At 44.6% G+C, this 15,402-nt stretch overlaps 1 protein-coding gene across 1 annotated transcript in view; it reads right to left on the bottom strand.

The window, feature by feature from the left end:
- Positions 1–15,402, bottom strand: part of OAF (out at first homolog) — a 33,129-nt gene that overhangs the window by 4,460 nt on the left and 13,267 nt on the right. The window lies entirely within an intron of this gene.

The following is a 15,402-nucleotide window of genomic DNA, read 5'->3' as shown; positions in this document are numbered from 1 at the left end:
AACAGGTGCATTTACTGGGTCTATATCGTTCACTGGGAGGGCTCCAAATGCAGGCCTGCAGGAGGGTTTCTCCTAGGACCTCAGCCAAGAGAGGACAAGGGGGAGGGAATATGGGTTGTCATTATGGGAATTTACTGTGTCTGAGCTGCAACAAATATGCAAACAGAAAGAAGAGAACACAGGAAGTAGACTTATAATGGGTAAGATCATTGGTCCATCTAGCTCAGTATTGTCTACACAGACTAGCAGCAGCTCTCTGTGGTTTCAGGCAGGATTCTACCCTAGCCCTACCTACAGATGCTGGGAATGTTGGTCTCTCCTGTGCCAGTTTCCATCCCTGGACTTTTCCCAGCTTGAAGATAGGAAACACTATTGGATTTCTGCCTGCCACTCAGCTGTTGAACCACAAAAGTGGAAACACACCACAGGAAGATGGTAGGGGCAGCAGGGAGAGAAGAGAGGGGGCGGGGCGGGGAATTTTCCAGGTGATTGCAATGACATTTGATGCCATCCCCAACAAATCGCAGAACAAATCCTTCCACCCGGGGCAGCAATTCCGATCAAATGTGGGGTACTAGGGTGGCACACATAATCAAACCTGCAGTAAAGAGGAACTTCACGACAGTTTATTCCATTTCCACAACTGTCCCCTAACAACTAAGTCCCACATTGTGATTTCACATGATGTGTAGGGGGCTTCTGAAACTATGGTGGAATATAGTGCGAGTTCAGTGCTTATTTCCATGTTACTTGCTTCCAATAAAATAAAATCTGTTTGTACCTTTGAGTGTTTTCGCCTGGCTGCGCGCTCTCTCTCTCTCTCTCTCTCTCTCTCTCTCTCTCTCTGTGTGTGTGTGTAGAAACCAGCCTGCTGTAGGAAGCTCAACTTTACATTTGCTGCTCCTCCCATTTCTGCCTCTGGCCCCGCCCACCACTGTCATGTGGCCCTTGGAAGGCTCCCCAGAAGGGGATGTGGCCCTCAGGATGAAAAAGTTGCTTATCTACAAGAAGTCTCATCCTGGAAGACTAAATTAGCACAGTGAGGCTTCCTGTCCTAGCTCCTCTCCCTGGATCCGTGTGGCATTCCAGGCACCTGCCTTTATAAGACTCAGAGCTCAGGAACTGAGCTCCGCTCTGGCTAAGCCTCTCCCTGGGATGACCTCTGGGTCTGTCTGCATACATTCCAAGGCTGATTCACCGTCTTCCCCTCCTAGGAGTACGACAGGCCGGCCAGACAACGCAGGAAACAACCAGACAGCTGACAGCACAGCTGCATGCTGGACCCAGGATTGAGCTGGGTGTTGGCTGGATGCATTTAAAACACAGAAGAAGATGAACGGGGAAGAGGAGACGAGCCCAACCACACACAGAGAGAGCTTCTCTCGCAAGCTTGTACTTCTCTTTGGGCTCCTTCCCTGCCCTCTTGGGGGAAGGGTGCAGCTAGCCCTTTCCATGTTTCTAGTCCTCATGCATTCTAGGGCGAAGCCTAGAAAAGTATGGGCAGTGTGTGCTGTACTCAAGCTGCAGAGAAAGGCCACAGCCCAGTGGCAAAGGATTTGTATGCAGAAAGTCCCAGGTTCAATCCTAGTAAGGCTGGGAGAGCCTCCTGCTTGAAACACCAGAGAGCTGCTGCCAGTCAGTGTAGGCAATGCTGAGCTACAGGTAAGGTAGCTCCCTATGTTCACTGTTTAGGGGCCCCCTTCCTTTCTGGGAGGGTGCAATGTCCAAGCTGGGTGGGCTGGAGCAGTCCAAATAATATTAAACTGCCCAGAAAGCTGCTCCAAACTGCAGCTCTGCTGTTTTGATAGATGTGGCAATCCTACATGCAAGGTTGCCAATTCTACGCCCAGGGGCTCCTTCCCACACCCGCCTTTTGAGGCAGCTTTTCAAACAACAACAGACACCCACTCATTCCCTTTATTTCCAGTATCCAAGCATGAGCGCCATTCCTAATGCAGCAAAAATTGGACCATCAACATGAAAAGCCCACGGTTTTGCTGAAGTACAAATATCAGAGGAGGGTGGGTGGAAATGGGAGTAGACAGGCCAGTGAGGACTGAGCATGCTCAGTGGCCACAGAATTCTGGCTGAATATTTGGGGGGGGAGAGAGAGAGAGAGAGAAGGGAAAATGGAATGGAGTAACCTGGAGAGGGTCACGGCTGACTGTCCAAGAACCTTTCCCTGGTGGAGGGGGTGACCTCTGAAACTACCTAATGTGAAACCCACCCTTGTGACAGAAAGAGAGGAGTCACTCGGAAAACATTCCGGCTCTTTGGCTCCCAAACCTATTTGCTTTCAGCTGTGGTTCTCCCTCTGGGCGCCCCACGTCGGCCGGCTACTTCACTCTCTCGCAAGTCCCAATCATTCCCCAGCCCTTGCGAACTCTCGTTCCCGTCGCGCCAGCGAGCGGGTGACCCAGCAGCGCCGCTGAGCCAGTCTAAATATTTATCTACTCTCTCTGTGTGCCGGGTGATTTATAGGCTGTGAGCGCTCTCTCTCTCTCTCCCCCCTGTGCCTGGTGTGGAAAGAAAAGGCTGTAGGGAGGCCTCTCGGAGTGGGTCACAGACGGCATCTTCACTAAACTGGAGAGGAGGGCTGGGAGAAAGGAGACGGTTAATAAGGGTTAAAGGGGGAGAACCAGGGAAAAGATACCCACAAGGGGAAGGGGGAGAAACTAAACCCCTCTCTACCACATCGGGTAGCATGTTGATGCATTCCCCATAACACATTAATGAATCCTGTTCCAGAAGGGGTATTTGCCTAGCCCCTGTTAGACTGGGATGCTGGGTTAGATGGGTTTATGGCCTAATCCAGAAGCCAGTCTCACCAAGGTTGCAGGTTTGATCCCCGTATGGAGCTGTTGTATATTCCTGCATTGGAGGGGGTTGGAAGAGATGATTCTCAGGGTCCCTTCCAACTCTATGGTGCTATGATTCTTCCCAAGTCCCTGGAATCTCCAAGGTAGGGCTGGAAAGCCAGTGTGGCATAGTGGTTAGAGTGACGGGACTGGGATCTGCGAGGCCAGGGTTCAAATCCCCCCTCAGTCATGAAGCTGACTGGGTGACCTTGGTCCAAGCACTGTCACTCTGCCTGACCTACCTCACAGGGTTGTTGTGGGGATTAAACAAGGAGTGGGAGGACCATGTTCTCCACCTTGAGCTCCTTGGAGGAAAAAAAAAGAGGAATATAAACGCAAATGCAAAAGACCTTTCTTTGCCGGAAATGCTGGAGAGCGTCTGACAGCCTATGTGGGCTGGTGATGGCGAACCTGTGGCCCTCCTGTCATCATTGGACTCCATCTCCCCATCACCCCTGATGACAGGCTCTGCTGGCATAAGTTGTGAGCCCAGCAGCCTCTGAAGGTCTGCGGGTTCCCTATCTTCTGGTTGGAGAGCTGGGCTTGTGTTCAGAACCCTGTTCAATCACAGGTGAGACTGAAAGAGAGCAAATGGTCCACCTCACAGGGCTATTGTGAGGCTAAAGGTGAACATGCAGACTCCCACCAGCTCTTTGGCAGAAGGGCTAGGCAGGAAAGCCAAAAAACAAACAAACTGGCCCTGTGTCAGATTTGTCACTGCGCCTGACTTGTGTCATTCAACTCTTCCATGGAAGAAGCAATTGCATGGCAAACAGGAAGAGATGGGATTTCAGGTGCACAGAAGCACTTGGGGCACACAAACCCTACTCCAAGATGAGCCAATTTCAGGGTTTCAGTTGCAGAAAAAGAAAAAGCACTGGCAGTCTCTGCCTTTCCTGCTTTTACCCAGCGCCCCCATCTCCTGCATGCTCTTCCCCGTGACTCCCTGGGTGCTCACTTCTGCTGGCTAGGAGGCCTCTGTGCAACTCAGGCACCCCTGTTCTCGCCTCCCTCTCAAAACGCCCCATCAGCTAAATCAGAACAGCTTCCTTTTTTATTATTCCAAGCTGGCATGTTAAAACCCAAAGCCAGATCTTTATCTAAACAAACCATGCTCTGATGGCTCAGTTGGCCCAGACTCAGGGGGGACAGGGCTGCTGTTGCTCTTCACGCCCAAACATTCCCATACTAGTATGAGGTTTTCTTCCTCCTTGCAGCACTGGGCTCCAGCCACAGACTTCTCTTCCCTTCTCTTCTGGCTACTTCTTCCCCCAACTTCTGCTGCAGCCAATTAGATTTTGATTGCATTTAAATAAGAGATTGTGCAAATCAACTCCTGCCTACAATAACAACCCCCCCACCCCCAGGTCCCAGGATTCTTATTTCTTTTAAAGAGGGGAGGGTGCTTTAAATATATGATGTGTTGACACCCCCAGACAAGTTATACAGCTGCAATCCTAACCCCACTTTCCTGGGAGTAAGCCCCACTGAATACCACCAACTTACTTCTGAGTAGACTTGGTTAGGATTGCACTGCAAGCTGCCGACTTGGGGTGCAAGTCATGCAGCTGAGGAAGTTGACTCCAGTCCACAAAAGATTTGCTAAGGTGCCAGAAGACTCCTTAAAAATAAAATAAAAAAGTTTCTCTTCAAAATGAGGGTGGTCCCTTTCCCCCCGACTCCCTTCCTGCAGAAAAAATAAACACACCAGGTGATTCAGCGCTGAGTCAGTTCTTGGCCAAGCCAAAGGAGTACAGGGTTCACGGCCAAGGATTTCCGTGAAGCTTTCCCAGCAAAGACAACAAGTTCCAGCGTGACATCAGCACCCCCACAGATGTTCCGGACTCAAGGACTCTTTGCGCAGTATGACACCCGAAGGCAGACTGTTGGGAAATCCTTCTTTGGAAAGCAATTCAGGGGCACTAGTGATAAAAGCAGTGGGAAGTGGGTTGGAGAAGCTAACCATCTAACGTTTCTGGATTTAGTGGTGAATTATGTTAAACTGAAAAAGCAAAGGCAGGTCCACAGTTCTACCCGAAAGGAGCACCTAGCCATTTACGCATTTGCAGTTCCAATATTTAATTAACATGAACAGTTAAAAAAGCCCACGCAGTTCAGCAGCCTAGTACTCCACTTTCTGCTATCCAGAGCTTTGTGTGCAAATTAGGAATGTACGCTAATCAGGGCGGCATGCAATTTAGGATGTGCCTGCTTCGTTTTCGGGCTGTAAAACTTAGCAGAAAGTTTCTTGGGGGGGGGCTAGGGAGGCTTTGGAGTGTATAAGTTAGGCTTGGCGTGGTGGGGATGGTGGGAAAGAATCGAGGTGAAAAAAAGAGCAAAATGTGAAATGGAGGAGAGCTGCCAGAATGCAGGAAGGTGTGTTATACCGAGGCAGATGGTTGATTCACCTGGCTCAATGCTGTCAACACTGTGTGGCAGCAGCTCTCCAGGGTTTCAGGCAGGGATCTCTTCCAACTCCACCCAGGATTGAACCTGGAGCCTTCTGCATGAAAAACAGGTGCTCTGCCTATAATTCACAGGTTATGTGAATGCAGGCTAATGGTTTAGCTCTCCCAGACAAGCCACGAGATGTAGCCATGGCCAAGCCTACTAAATGAGTGCCTGATCATTTACTGTGGCAGCGCCTAAACTTTGGAACTCCCTGCCTATTGAGCTCAAGCAGGCAACTTCACTGAACTCTTTTCTGTGCCTGCTAAAAACATTCCTGTTTAGACAAGCCCACTCAGATGCTTAGAAAGTGGAGGTAATTTCAATCTGTTTTAGTATTTTAACTTTTGCATGTTTTAAAGCATGGCTGTGAATTTTTCTTAAATTTACTGTTTTATCTTTTGAGGGGTTGTTTGTTTGTTTGTTTGTTTTGAACAACCAAGAAGTGTATAAATTTTATGAAACAAAAAATAAAAACAAATACATTCGTTACCGTTAGGTGGATTTTTGACTGTTAGGGTTGCCATACTTTGAAGAGCAGAAGAGAAGACATATTTTCCAACTTCTACTTTTAACCATGGATCGTTATGACTACCCATGAAAAGGAGGGCATGTCCTGGAAAAGGAGGGCATATAGCAACCCTCACTGTCCTAACCCAATAAAACTTCACCCTGGGGGGAAAAGTGACAAGCGGAATGCTGCTGGGTTCTGGCCTAGGCCTAGTGTTGTTCAACATCTTCATAAATGACTTGGATGGAGGAATAGAGAGGATGCTCAACAAATTTGTGGATACAGGTAGGTAGCCGTGTTGGTCTGCCGTAGTCGAGACAAAATAAAAAAATTCCTTCCAGTAGCACCTTAGAGACCAACTAAGTTTGTTATTGGTATGAGGTTTTGTGTGTATGCACACTTCTTCAGATACACAGAGTCAACAGTGTGATACAGCAGGGAAAAAAGGCTAAGGCTATTCTAGGCTGCATCCAAAGAAGCATAGTGTTCAGTCAAGGGAAGTAATAAAGATAAAGGGACCCCAACCATTAGGTCCAGTCACAGATGACTCTGGGGTTGCAGCGCTCATCTTGCTTTATTAGCCGATGTACAGCTTCTGGGTCATGTGGCCAGCATGACCAAGCCACTTCTGGCAAACCAGAGCAGCGCACGGAAATACCATTTACCTTCCCGCTGGAGCAGTACCTATTTATCTACTTGCACTTTGATGTGCTTTCAAACTGCTAGGTGGGCAGGAACCAAGCAACGGGAGCTCACACCGTCGTGGGGATTCGAACCACCAACCTTCTGATTGGTAAGCCCTAGGCTCTGTGGTTTAGACCACAGTGCCACCCGCGTCCCAAGGTGGACTTTATTCACCCACTTTATTCTGCCTTGGTCAAACCACACTTTGAGTACTGTGTCCAGTTCTAGGCACCACAGTTTAAGAAGGATATTGACAAGCTGGGATGTGTGCAGAGGTGGGTGACCAGATGATCAACTGTCTGGAAACCAAGCCTTATGAGGAACAGTTGAGGGAGTTGGGTATGCCTAGCCTGTTCCTTGTGACAGCCTTTCAAATATTTGAAAAGCTGTCACATGGAAGACGAAGCAAGTTTGTTTTCTCCTGCTCCAGAGGGTAGGACCAAAATCAACAGATTCAAATTATGAGAGAGCAGATTCTGACTACCAGTATATATTAGGAGGAACTTCCTGATGTCAAGAGCTGTTCAACAATGGGGCAGATTACCTCAGAAGGCAGTGGATTCTTCTTCACTAGAAGTTTTAAACAGAGGCTGGATGGCCTTCTATCAGGGATTTTTAAAGCTGTGATTCCTGAATTGGAGAGGTGATCTGTGATCTGGGAAAGCTAAACCATGGGACAATACACACCATGGCTTAGCACAGCATAAAAATAACCCGGGGCGGGGGGAATTGCTTGAGATCCTATCTCCAAAGTCTTGCATGTTTGCTCATTCATGGTCTGGGCTTAACATTAGATGTAAACAAGGTCCTATCTGATATAATTTCTCTCTCTCACACACACCCAAAATGGAGATAACAGGGTTCAAACACAAGGACACCAAGAAATTCACAGCCATTGAAGGATCAGGATATGACCCCTGCCTTAGGGGACCACTTCTCCAAGCAGCAACACCATTTTCAGGCTTCCATTTTATTTGAACTCAAAATGTTCCATACGGAAAGCTGCCACCCGCACCCCCCCCAACACTTTAAAAGATGTGCTTAATTAAAATGCAACCCTGTGCCGATCTGCACGGTTGCTCCACAGGATAACAAAAGCAATATTCTGCCAAACTGTGCCCCTGCCTGCCCTCAAACACAGCCTGCAGGAAATATATACTTTAATAACCGTGTGATAAATTTGCTAATGTTTAACGTCACCGGGTTTATTCCTGCTGAGAACCTGCCTTGAAACTTCCGGACCGCCTCGATGTGCATCCCAAATTGCCTCTTTCCCCTCTCAGAGAGCAATGGTGCAAAGAGGGCCTCAGCAAATGAACAGCTTCACACAGAAGCAGGCAAGCTTTAAGGCAGAGATGGGGAACCTGTGGTCCAAGATGTTGTTGGGTTCCCATCTGCCCCAGTCACATAGCGCCCATTGGAACTTTGGAACTCCCTGCCTATTGACACCACACAGGAATCTTCACTGTACACTTTTCGGCACCTGCTAAAAACACTTTTGTTTAGGCAAGCCTACAGATATACATAGAATGTTCGTGTATGTTTTAATCCGTGGTTTGTTTGTTTTTTAATGCCAATTTTAATTTTTTTTGAATGCTTTAAAATGGTTCTCTCTCTCTCTCTCTCTCTCTCTCTCTCTCTCTCTCTCTCTTTTTAATGTTTCTACCAATAATTTAATTGGTGTGTTCTTCTTGATAAACCACTAGGAGAGTTTTGGTTTTTTTAACCACCAAGGAGAGTGCATACATTTAATGGAATAAAAATAATAAATACATAACCTACCAGAGATTGTGGGAGTTAGTTATAGTCCATCAAAATCTAGAGGGCCACAGGGTTTCCATCGCTACCTTAAAGGACCATACAGGCCTTATTATGATTATTATCATGATTCATAACCCACCCTTCTTAAGTAGCCCAGTGTGTCATCAGCAAGCAACAAAACAATAAAATACCTTTAAAACAATTCCCACGCTGATGCAGACTGGGAAAGATCTCTACTTAAAAGACTTTTTTGGAAGAGGATGGTCTCCAGTAGGCACCAGAAAAGCAAGAGAGACTTTGGCAGCCTAACACTTAACACAGCCCCTTCAAGTGTCCCTATTTTCCAGGTACATTCCTGGGTTTACAGAAGCCATCCCAGTTTCTGATTCAATCCCGGAAAGTCCTGCTTTTCCTTTGGATGTCCCTATTTTCATCAGAGAAATGTTGGAGTTATGCGACCCCCAAGTCAAGATGACAAGTAACTATACAACTTTTAGAAGACATCTGAAGGCAGCCCTGTATAGGGAAGGTTTTTTTAATGTTTAATGTGTAATTTCGTGTTTATATATGTTGGAAGTCACCCAGAGTGGCTGGGGCAACCCAGTCAGTTGGGCAGGATAGAAATAATAGAACTATATTATTATTATTATTGAATAGGTAAAGGTAAAGGGACCCCTAACCATTAGGCCACTTGTGGACGACTCTGGTGTTGCGGCGCTCATCTCGCTTTATTGGCCAAGGGAGCCAGAGTATTGTACAGCTTCCGGGTCATGTGGCCAGCATGACTAAGCCGCTTCTGGTGAACCAGAGCAGCACACGGAAACACCATTTACTTTCCCACCAGAGCGATACTTATTTATCTACTTGCACTTTGACATGCTTTCGAACTGCTAGGTTGGCAGGAGCAGGGACCAAGCAACGGGAGCTCACCCCATCGCAGGGATTCGAACCGCTGACCTTCTGATCGGCAAGCCCTAGTCTCATCGGATAAATGTTGGAGGGTATAACGGGAGGAAATTCAGTTCCTAAATTATGCAGAATAGGACCTCCTGATAAGATGCCCTTCCAGGAGGACCTCACTTGCAACATATGGAGACTGTCCCTAGACCGTGCCCCCTCCTAGGCTACACCCTCTCTCTCCTCAGGCCACACACCCTCACCAGCCCTGCTTCACATTCTCCTTGAGTGGTTCTGTCAGCCTGGAATGTGCACTGAAACTCCAATAATGCCTCTTTTTTGCCTGGATAGAGGATCAAGAGGAGTGTGTGTGTGTGTGTGTGTGTGTGTGTGTACATTTGGAAGGTCACCCAGAAGGTCATGTGGCCCTCAAGCCGAAAAGGATTCAATTCACCTGTACTTTATAGGACTGTTGCAAAGATTACCAGTATGTACAGCCTCCACACACATGTTGAAGACCCTGAACTGCTATACAAACGGCAAGAATTGATCTCAGGCCAGGGTGCAGGAATTTTACACCACAAAGGTGCCTTGGAGTCTAACCCAGCACCTAGGAATTTTAAACACTGCTTGAGCCGCAGACCCTCCCCCACTTCCCAGCACTTAGATCACTTAGATGGCATCTCTTTCCCTCCTCTCTGGGATGAATGAAGAGTTTCAAGCCAAGATAACGCAAGCTGAGGTCAAGAGTAGTGGGAAGCCACAAAGATTGCAGAAATTCTTTCACTTTCAATTCCTCAAACAGGACGCAGCCAGGGTGAATTGCTCTTCTCCGCTGCTATAAAAGGGGCAAAGTACAGTTTTGAAATTGGCATGAGGTTTACGCCGACTGGGCTAGGCTGCTATGCAAAGCTGGAAAAAGCAGAGATACCACTTTTAGAATACACAGGAAGCTTTATCCAGGCTGCACCCCAAGAAAAAACAGCAGGCAACAACTCCAAAGCCAACTGCAAACCTGCCATGGGCCAGATTCAGCTCAGGGGACTCCAGTGGCCAACCAGTAGAACTTTAGAAGAATGAGCAGCTCAACCGTTAAGGTGGCATATACCAGGAGGTGGGGGATCTGTGGCCCCTGAGGCCACTCCATCTGGCCCTCAGAACTTTCCCTTTCCCTAGGTCACACCCACTTGCTGGTACTGCTTTGCTCCCCAAGTATTTCTGCCTGGCTGGCATATATCCTTGAACTCCGATCACATCTTCTGATGGATCACAGAGAGGATGTGTGTAGAAACTAGCTTATGGTACAAATGTGAAATTCACATTGGTAGCACACTTTTGCCTCTGGCTTTGCTGGCATGTGGCCCTCAGACTGTTGCCCAGAAGAGAATGAAGCCCTCAATAAGATAAAGATAAAGGGGTTCTCCACCTGGGTCAGAATCAGTATTCCCCAAAGCTAGAACTTCTTCCTGCAGATGCCCACCCTCAGGTACCCTTGCAGAAAACCTCTCCAAGAACGTAAGAAGAACCTGATGGATCAGAACAATGGCCCATCTAGTCCAGCATCCTATGCCCAATGAGATGCCCCAATGGGAAACCTGCAAGCAGAACCCAAGCATAACAGACCTCTCCCCTCCTATGGTTTCCAGGAAATGGCATTCAGAAGCATCACTGCCTTCCAACCGTGCAGGCAGAGCATGACTGGTAGAGAGATAGACTTCTCTCTTTTTTTTTTAAAAGATTTTATTATTTTCCCATATGCATATATAAAAAAAACAAAACATACACCAATACACTGAAAATACGGAATACAATACACAATAAACAACTCAAACAACAACACAATAAACATAAGAAAAAACACATACAAACCTGTCTAAACACTAATCTTTATCTCATTCTTATTTTTTCTTCTGAGCATAGGGGGACTTCCCCCACACCCTCCACTGCATTGTTAATCCAAATATACTTTAAGTAGCTATATATCTACTTTCATAACTAATAACCATCTTATTTGTCCTTAGGTTCATTTACTAAAAACATAGTTCTTAATCTATTCCCAAAATCTTCAGACATTCTTATTTGTATCTTATACTGTAAAATTCTTACCAAAACTTTAACTTATATTTATCTAGCTAGAGCCTATTCAACAGCTAATTCTGCTCAGATATTCAATTTTACACTATTAACTAAATAATCCTTAAATTTCTTCCAATCCTTCGACACCTTCTCCTCCCTCTGGTCTCGGATTCTCGCGGTCAGTTCAGCAAGCTCCATAAAGTCCATTAACTTCATCTGCCATTCTTCCACCGTTGGGATCTCTTCACCCTTCCAATTTCTTGCCAATAAAATTCTAGCTGCTGTTGTGGCATACATAAAAAATACTCTGTCTTGGCTGGGTATCTGTTCATTGGTCATGCTCAAAAGGAAAGCCTCTGGTTTCTTGCTAAAGGTAATTTTCATTACCTTTTTAAGTTCATTGTAAATCTTATCCCAGAAGGCTTTAACCCTTGGGCATGTCCACCACATATGATAAAAGGTACCTTCCACTGATTTACATTTCCAACACAAGTTAGTCATTGACGGATTCATCTTAGCAATCTTAACTGGTGTTAAATACCATCTATATAGCATTTTCATAATGTTCTCTCTTAAATTATTACAAGCTGTAAATTTGATACCTTCCTTCCACAGTCTTTCCCAGTCCTCTAACATAATGTTATGTCCCACATCTTTTGCCCAGTCTATCATTGTTGATTTAACCATTTCATCTTTCGTATGCCACGCTAGCAACAAATTGTACATTTTGGAAAGGTTTTTTGAATTCGGTTCTATTAGCTCTGTTTCCAGTTTTGATTTTTCAACTTGAAAACCGATCTTCTTGTCTGCTTTAAAAATCTCATAAATTTGATGATATTGCAGCCAGTCGGTGACCTCGCTTTTTACCTGGTCATAACCTTTCAATTTAAACGATTCACCTTCCTGCTGCAATATATCTATATATCTTAACCATCTTGCAGACATGTTAGGTCTCTTATAAGCCTTGGCCTCCACTGGTGAAATCCATCTAGGAGTCTTTCTCTCTAACAAGTCTTTGTATCTCACCCAAACCTGATACAAGGCTTTTCTAACAATATGGTTTTTAAAAGTCTTGTGGACCTTAGCCTTGTCGTACCAAAGATAAGCGTGCCATCCAAACATGTTGTCAAAGCCTTCCAAATCTAAAACATCAGTGTTTTCCAATTTAAACCAATCTTTCAACCAGCAAAAGGCCGCCGCTTCAAAATAAATCCTTAAGTCCGGCAGAGCAAAGCCTCCTCTCTCTTTAGAGTCCGTTAAAATCTTAAATTTAATTCTGGGCTTTTCCCCCTGCCATAAAAATTTTGATAGGTCCTTTTGCCATGTTTTGAAACAATCCAACTTATCTAAAATTGGAATGGCTTGAAATAAAAACAGCATCCTTGGCAAGACATTCATCTTCACAGCAGCTATTCTGCCCATTAGTGAGAGTTTCAATCTTGTCCATATCTCTAAGTCCTTTTTTATCTCGGTCCACAACTTCTCATAATTGTCCTTGTACAAGTTCAGGTTTTTTGCAGTGAGATTGATCCCTAGATATTTTACTTTCTTGGCAAAGTTTAGGCCAGTGGATTCTTGTAGCACTTGTAATTGTTCTGTTTTCATATTTTTAGTCAACACTTTGGTCTTCTGTTTGTTAAGTTTGAAGCCGGCTACCTGCCCATACTTCTCGATTAGTTCCAATGCTTTGGGGACACTACTTTCAGGATCTTGTAGGGATAACATTAAGTCATCAGCAAAGGCACGTACCTTGTATTCCTTCTCTCCCACCCTTATTCCTTTAATCTGGTTCTCTTTTCGTATCATATTTAGAAGAACCTCCAGGACCGTAATAAATAATAAAGGGGAGATAGGGCACCCTTGTCTTGTTCCTTTTTCCACTCTGATCTCCTCCGATATCACACTGTTAATTATAATTTTAGCTTTTTGTTCTGTATAAATGGCATTGATGCCATTCAAAAATCGTTGTCCAACTGCCATTCTTTCCAGATTTTTCTTCATAAATGTCCAGGAAATATTATCAAAGGCTTTTTCTGCATCTATAAACATCAGTGCCGCATCCGTATTTATGTTTTTTTCCAGTTTCTCTAAGATGTCCACGACTATTCTAGTGTTATTATTTAATTGTCTTCCTGGTAAAAAACCTGCTTGATCTTTATGTATATAATCCTTGAGCACTCTTTTTAATCTTGTAGCCATGACATTCGCAAAAATCTTATAGTCCACATTTAACAAAGAAATTGGACGATAATTTTTCATATTGGTCTTATCTGTGTCTGGCTTTGGGATCAGTGTGATATAGGCCTCTTTCCATGTCTCTGGTGCCCTATCTCCCTCTAATATGCTATTGCAAACTTCTTTTAGAGGCTGTGATAGCCAATCTTTCAAACTTTTATAATATTTTGCAGTTAAACCATCAGGTCCTGGGGCCTTTCCTATCTGCATACTGTTGATTGCTTCTTCAATCTCTTGTGTCGAAATAGAGTGGTTGAGTATTCTTAATTTATCTTCTGGGACTTTTTGCAATCCATTTTTCTCCAGGAATTGGTCTATCTCTATTTCATCTATCTTCTCCTCCTTGTACAATTGTTTGTAAAACCTTTGGAAATGCCATCTAATTTCCTCTGGATTCTCCACCACCTTTCCGTTTACTTCCAACTTATTGATGATATTTGCTTTTTGTCTTTTCTTAAGTTGCCAAGCTAGTAGTTTTCCACATTTATTTGCTGACTTGAAGGATCTCTGTTTCATCATTTTAATCTTCCATTCGATATCCTGATTTATAATTTTAGCATATTGGGATTGCAAGTATTTTATTTCTTTTTGTATTTTTTGATTCTTAGGGTGTCCTCTTAGTTCTTTCTCTTTCCCCTGAATTAGTTTCAAGAGTCTTTCCATTTCTGCGTTTTGTTGTCTCTTCTTCTTTGCCTTTTCACTTATCAGGAACCCTCTCATTACTGCTTTGCTTGCATCCCAAACAGTCCTCTTTTCCACCTCCGAATTTAAATTGAATTGAAAATACTCCTTCATCTTTTTTACTGCCCTTTCTACTAGCTTGGTATCTCTCATCAAGGTGTCATCCATTCTCCATCTAAAGGAGTCCTTGGAAATTAGTTTTAAATTTGCTTGTACAGGGTTATGGTCTGAATATGTTTTGGGGCCAATTTCTGCTTTGCATAATTTCGGTGTCAATTCGTTCGATATCCAAATATAATCTATTCTCGACCATGACTGCTGAGGTTCGCTGAAAAAAGTTGCCTCTGTTTCCATAGGATTTCTTAGCCTCCAAGTGTCCACCAAATTTAGATTGTCAACCATTTCAAAAAAAGTCTTCGGCAGTTTCCCCTCATTTGTTAGTTTGGCCCTCTGGGATCTGTCCATTAGTGTGGAAACTGCCCTATTAAAATCTCCTAGGCATATTATTTTATAGTCCAGATATTCCAGCAGCATGTCATGAATCTTTTAATAAAAGATTGACTTACCATCATTAGGTGCATAAAGTCCCAGAATCAAAAATTTTTCGCCTTGTACTTTGATTTTGATTGCAATGTACCTCCCTTCTTCATCTTTGAATAGCTGTCTTGGGCTGTATTTCTCTTTCACATATATTACCACCCCTCTCTTCTTGACTTTATCCGAAGTTATAAATTCTTGGCCTAATTTTTTGTTTTGTAGAATTCTTCTGTGTCGTCGAACCACATGGGTCTCCTGTAGACATATTATATCTAGATTCTTCTTTTCCAAACTGTAAAACACTCTGTGTCTCTTTGGTCTCTGGTTCAATCCCCGAACATTCCATGTCATCAGTTTTAGAGCCATTTTTTAAGTCTTTATTCTGATCCTCCTGTCGCTAGGTCTTTCTTGTCTTTTTCTGGATCTCTTGGGTCTCCTGTTCCTGGTGTCCCTGGTGGTGGAAGCACTCCTGGGGTTCCTGGAGGTGGAAACACTCCAGGTAGTCGGTACATAAACGCTGGGTCTAAAGCAGAACCCTTGAAGTCTTCCAGGTGTTTGTCTAAAAACTTTTGCTTGTCAGCCAGGGATCTTATCCTGATTCTTCATGGACTTCTCATCCATGAATCTGTCTAATCCTAATCTAGGTTGGTGGGAATTTGTGGGAGCTACGTCCTACATCCTTCAGCAGCTTCCTCCACCCATTTCCAGCATCTG

The sequence above is a fragment of the Lacerta agilis genome, chromosome 15 (assembly GCF_009819535.1).
Source record: "Lacerta agilis isolate rLacAgi1 chromosome 15, rLacAgi1.pri, whole genome shotgun sequence".
Classification (NCBI taxonomy): domain Eukaryota; kingdom Metazoa; phylum Chordata; class Lepidosauria; order Squamata; family Lacertidae; genus Lacerta; species Lacerta agilis.
This window is presented reverse-complemented; position numbering and strand designations above follow the sequence as displayed.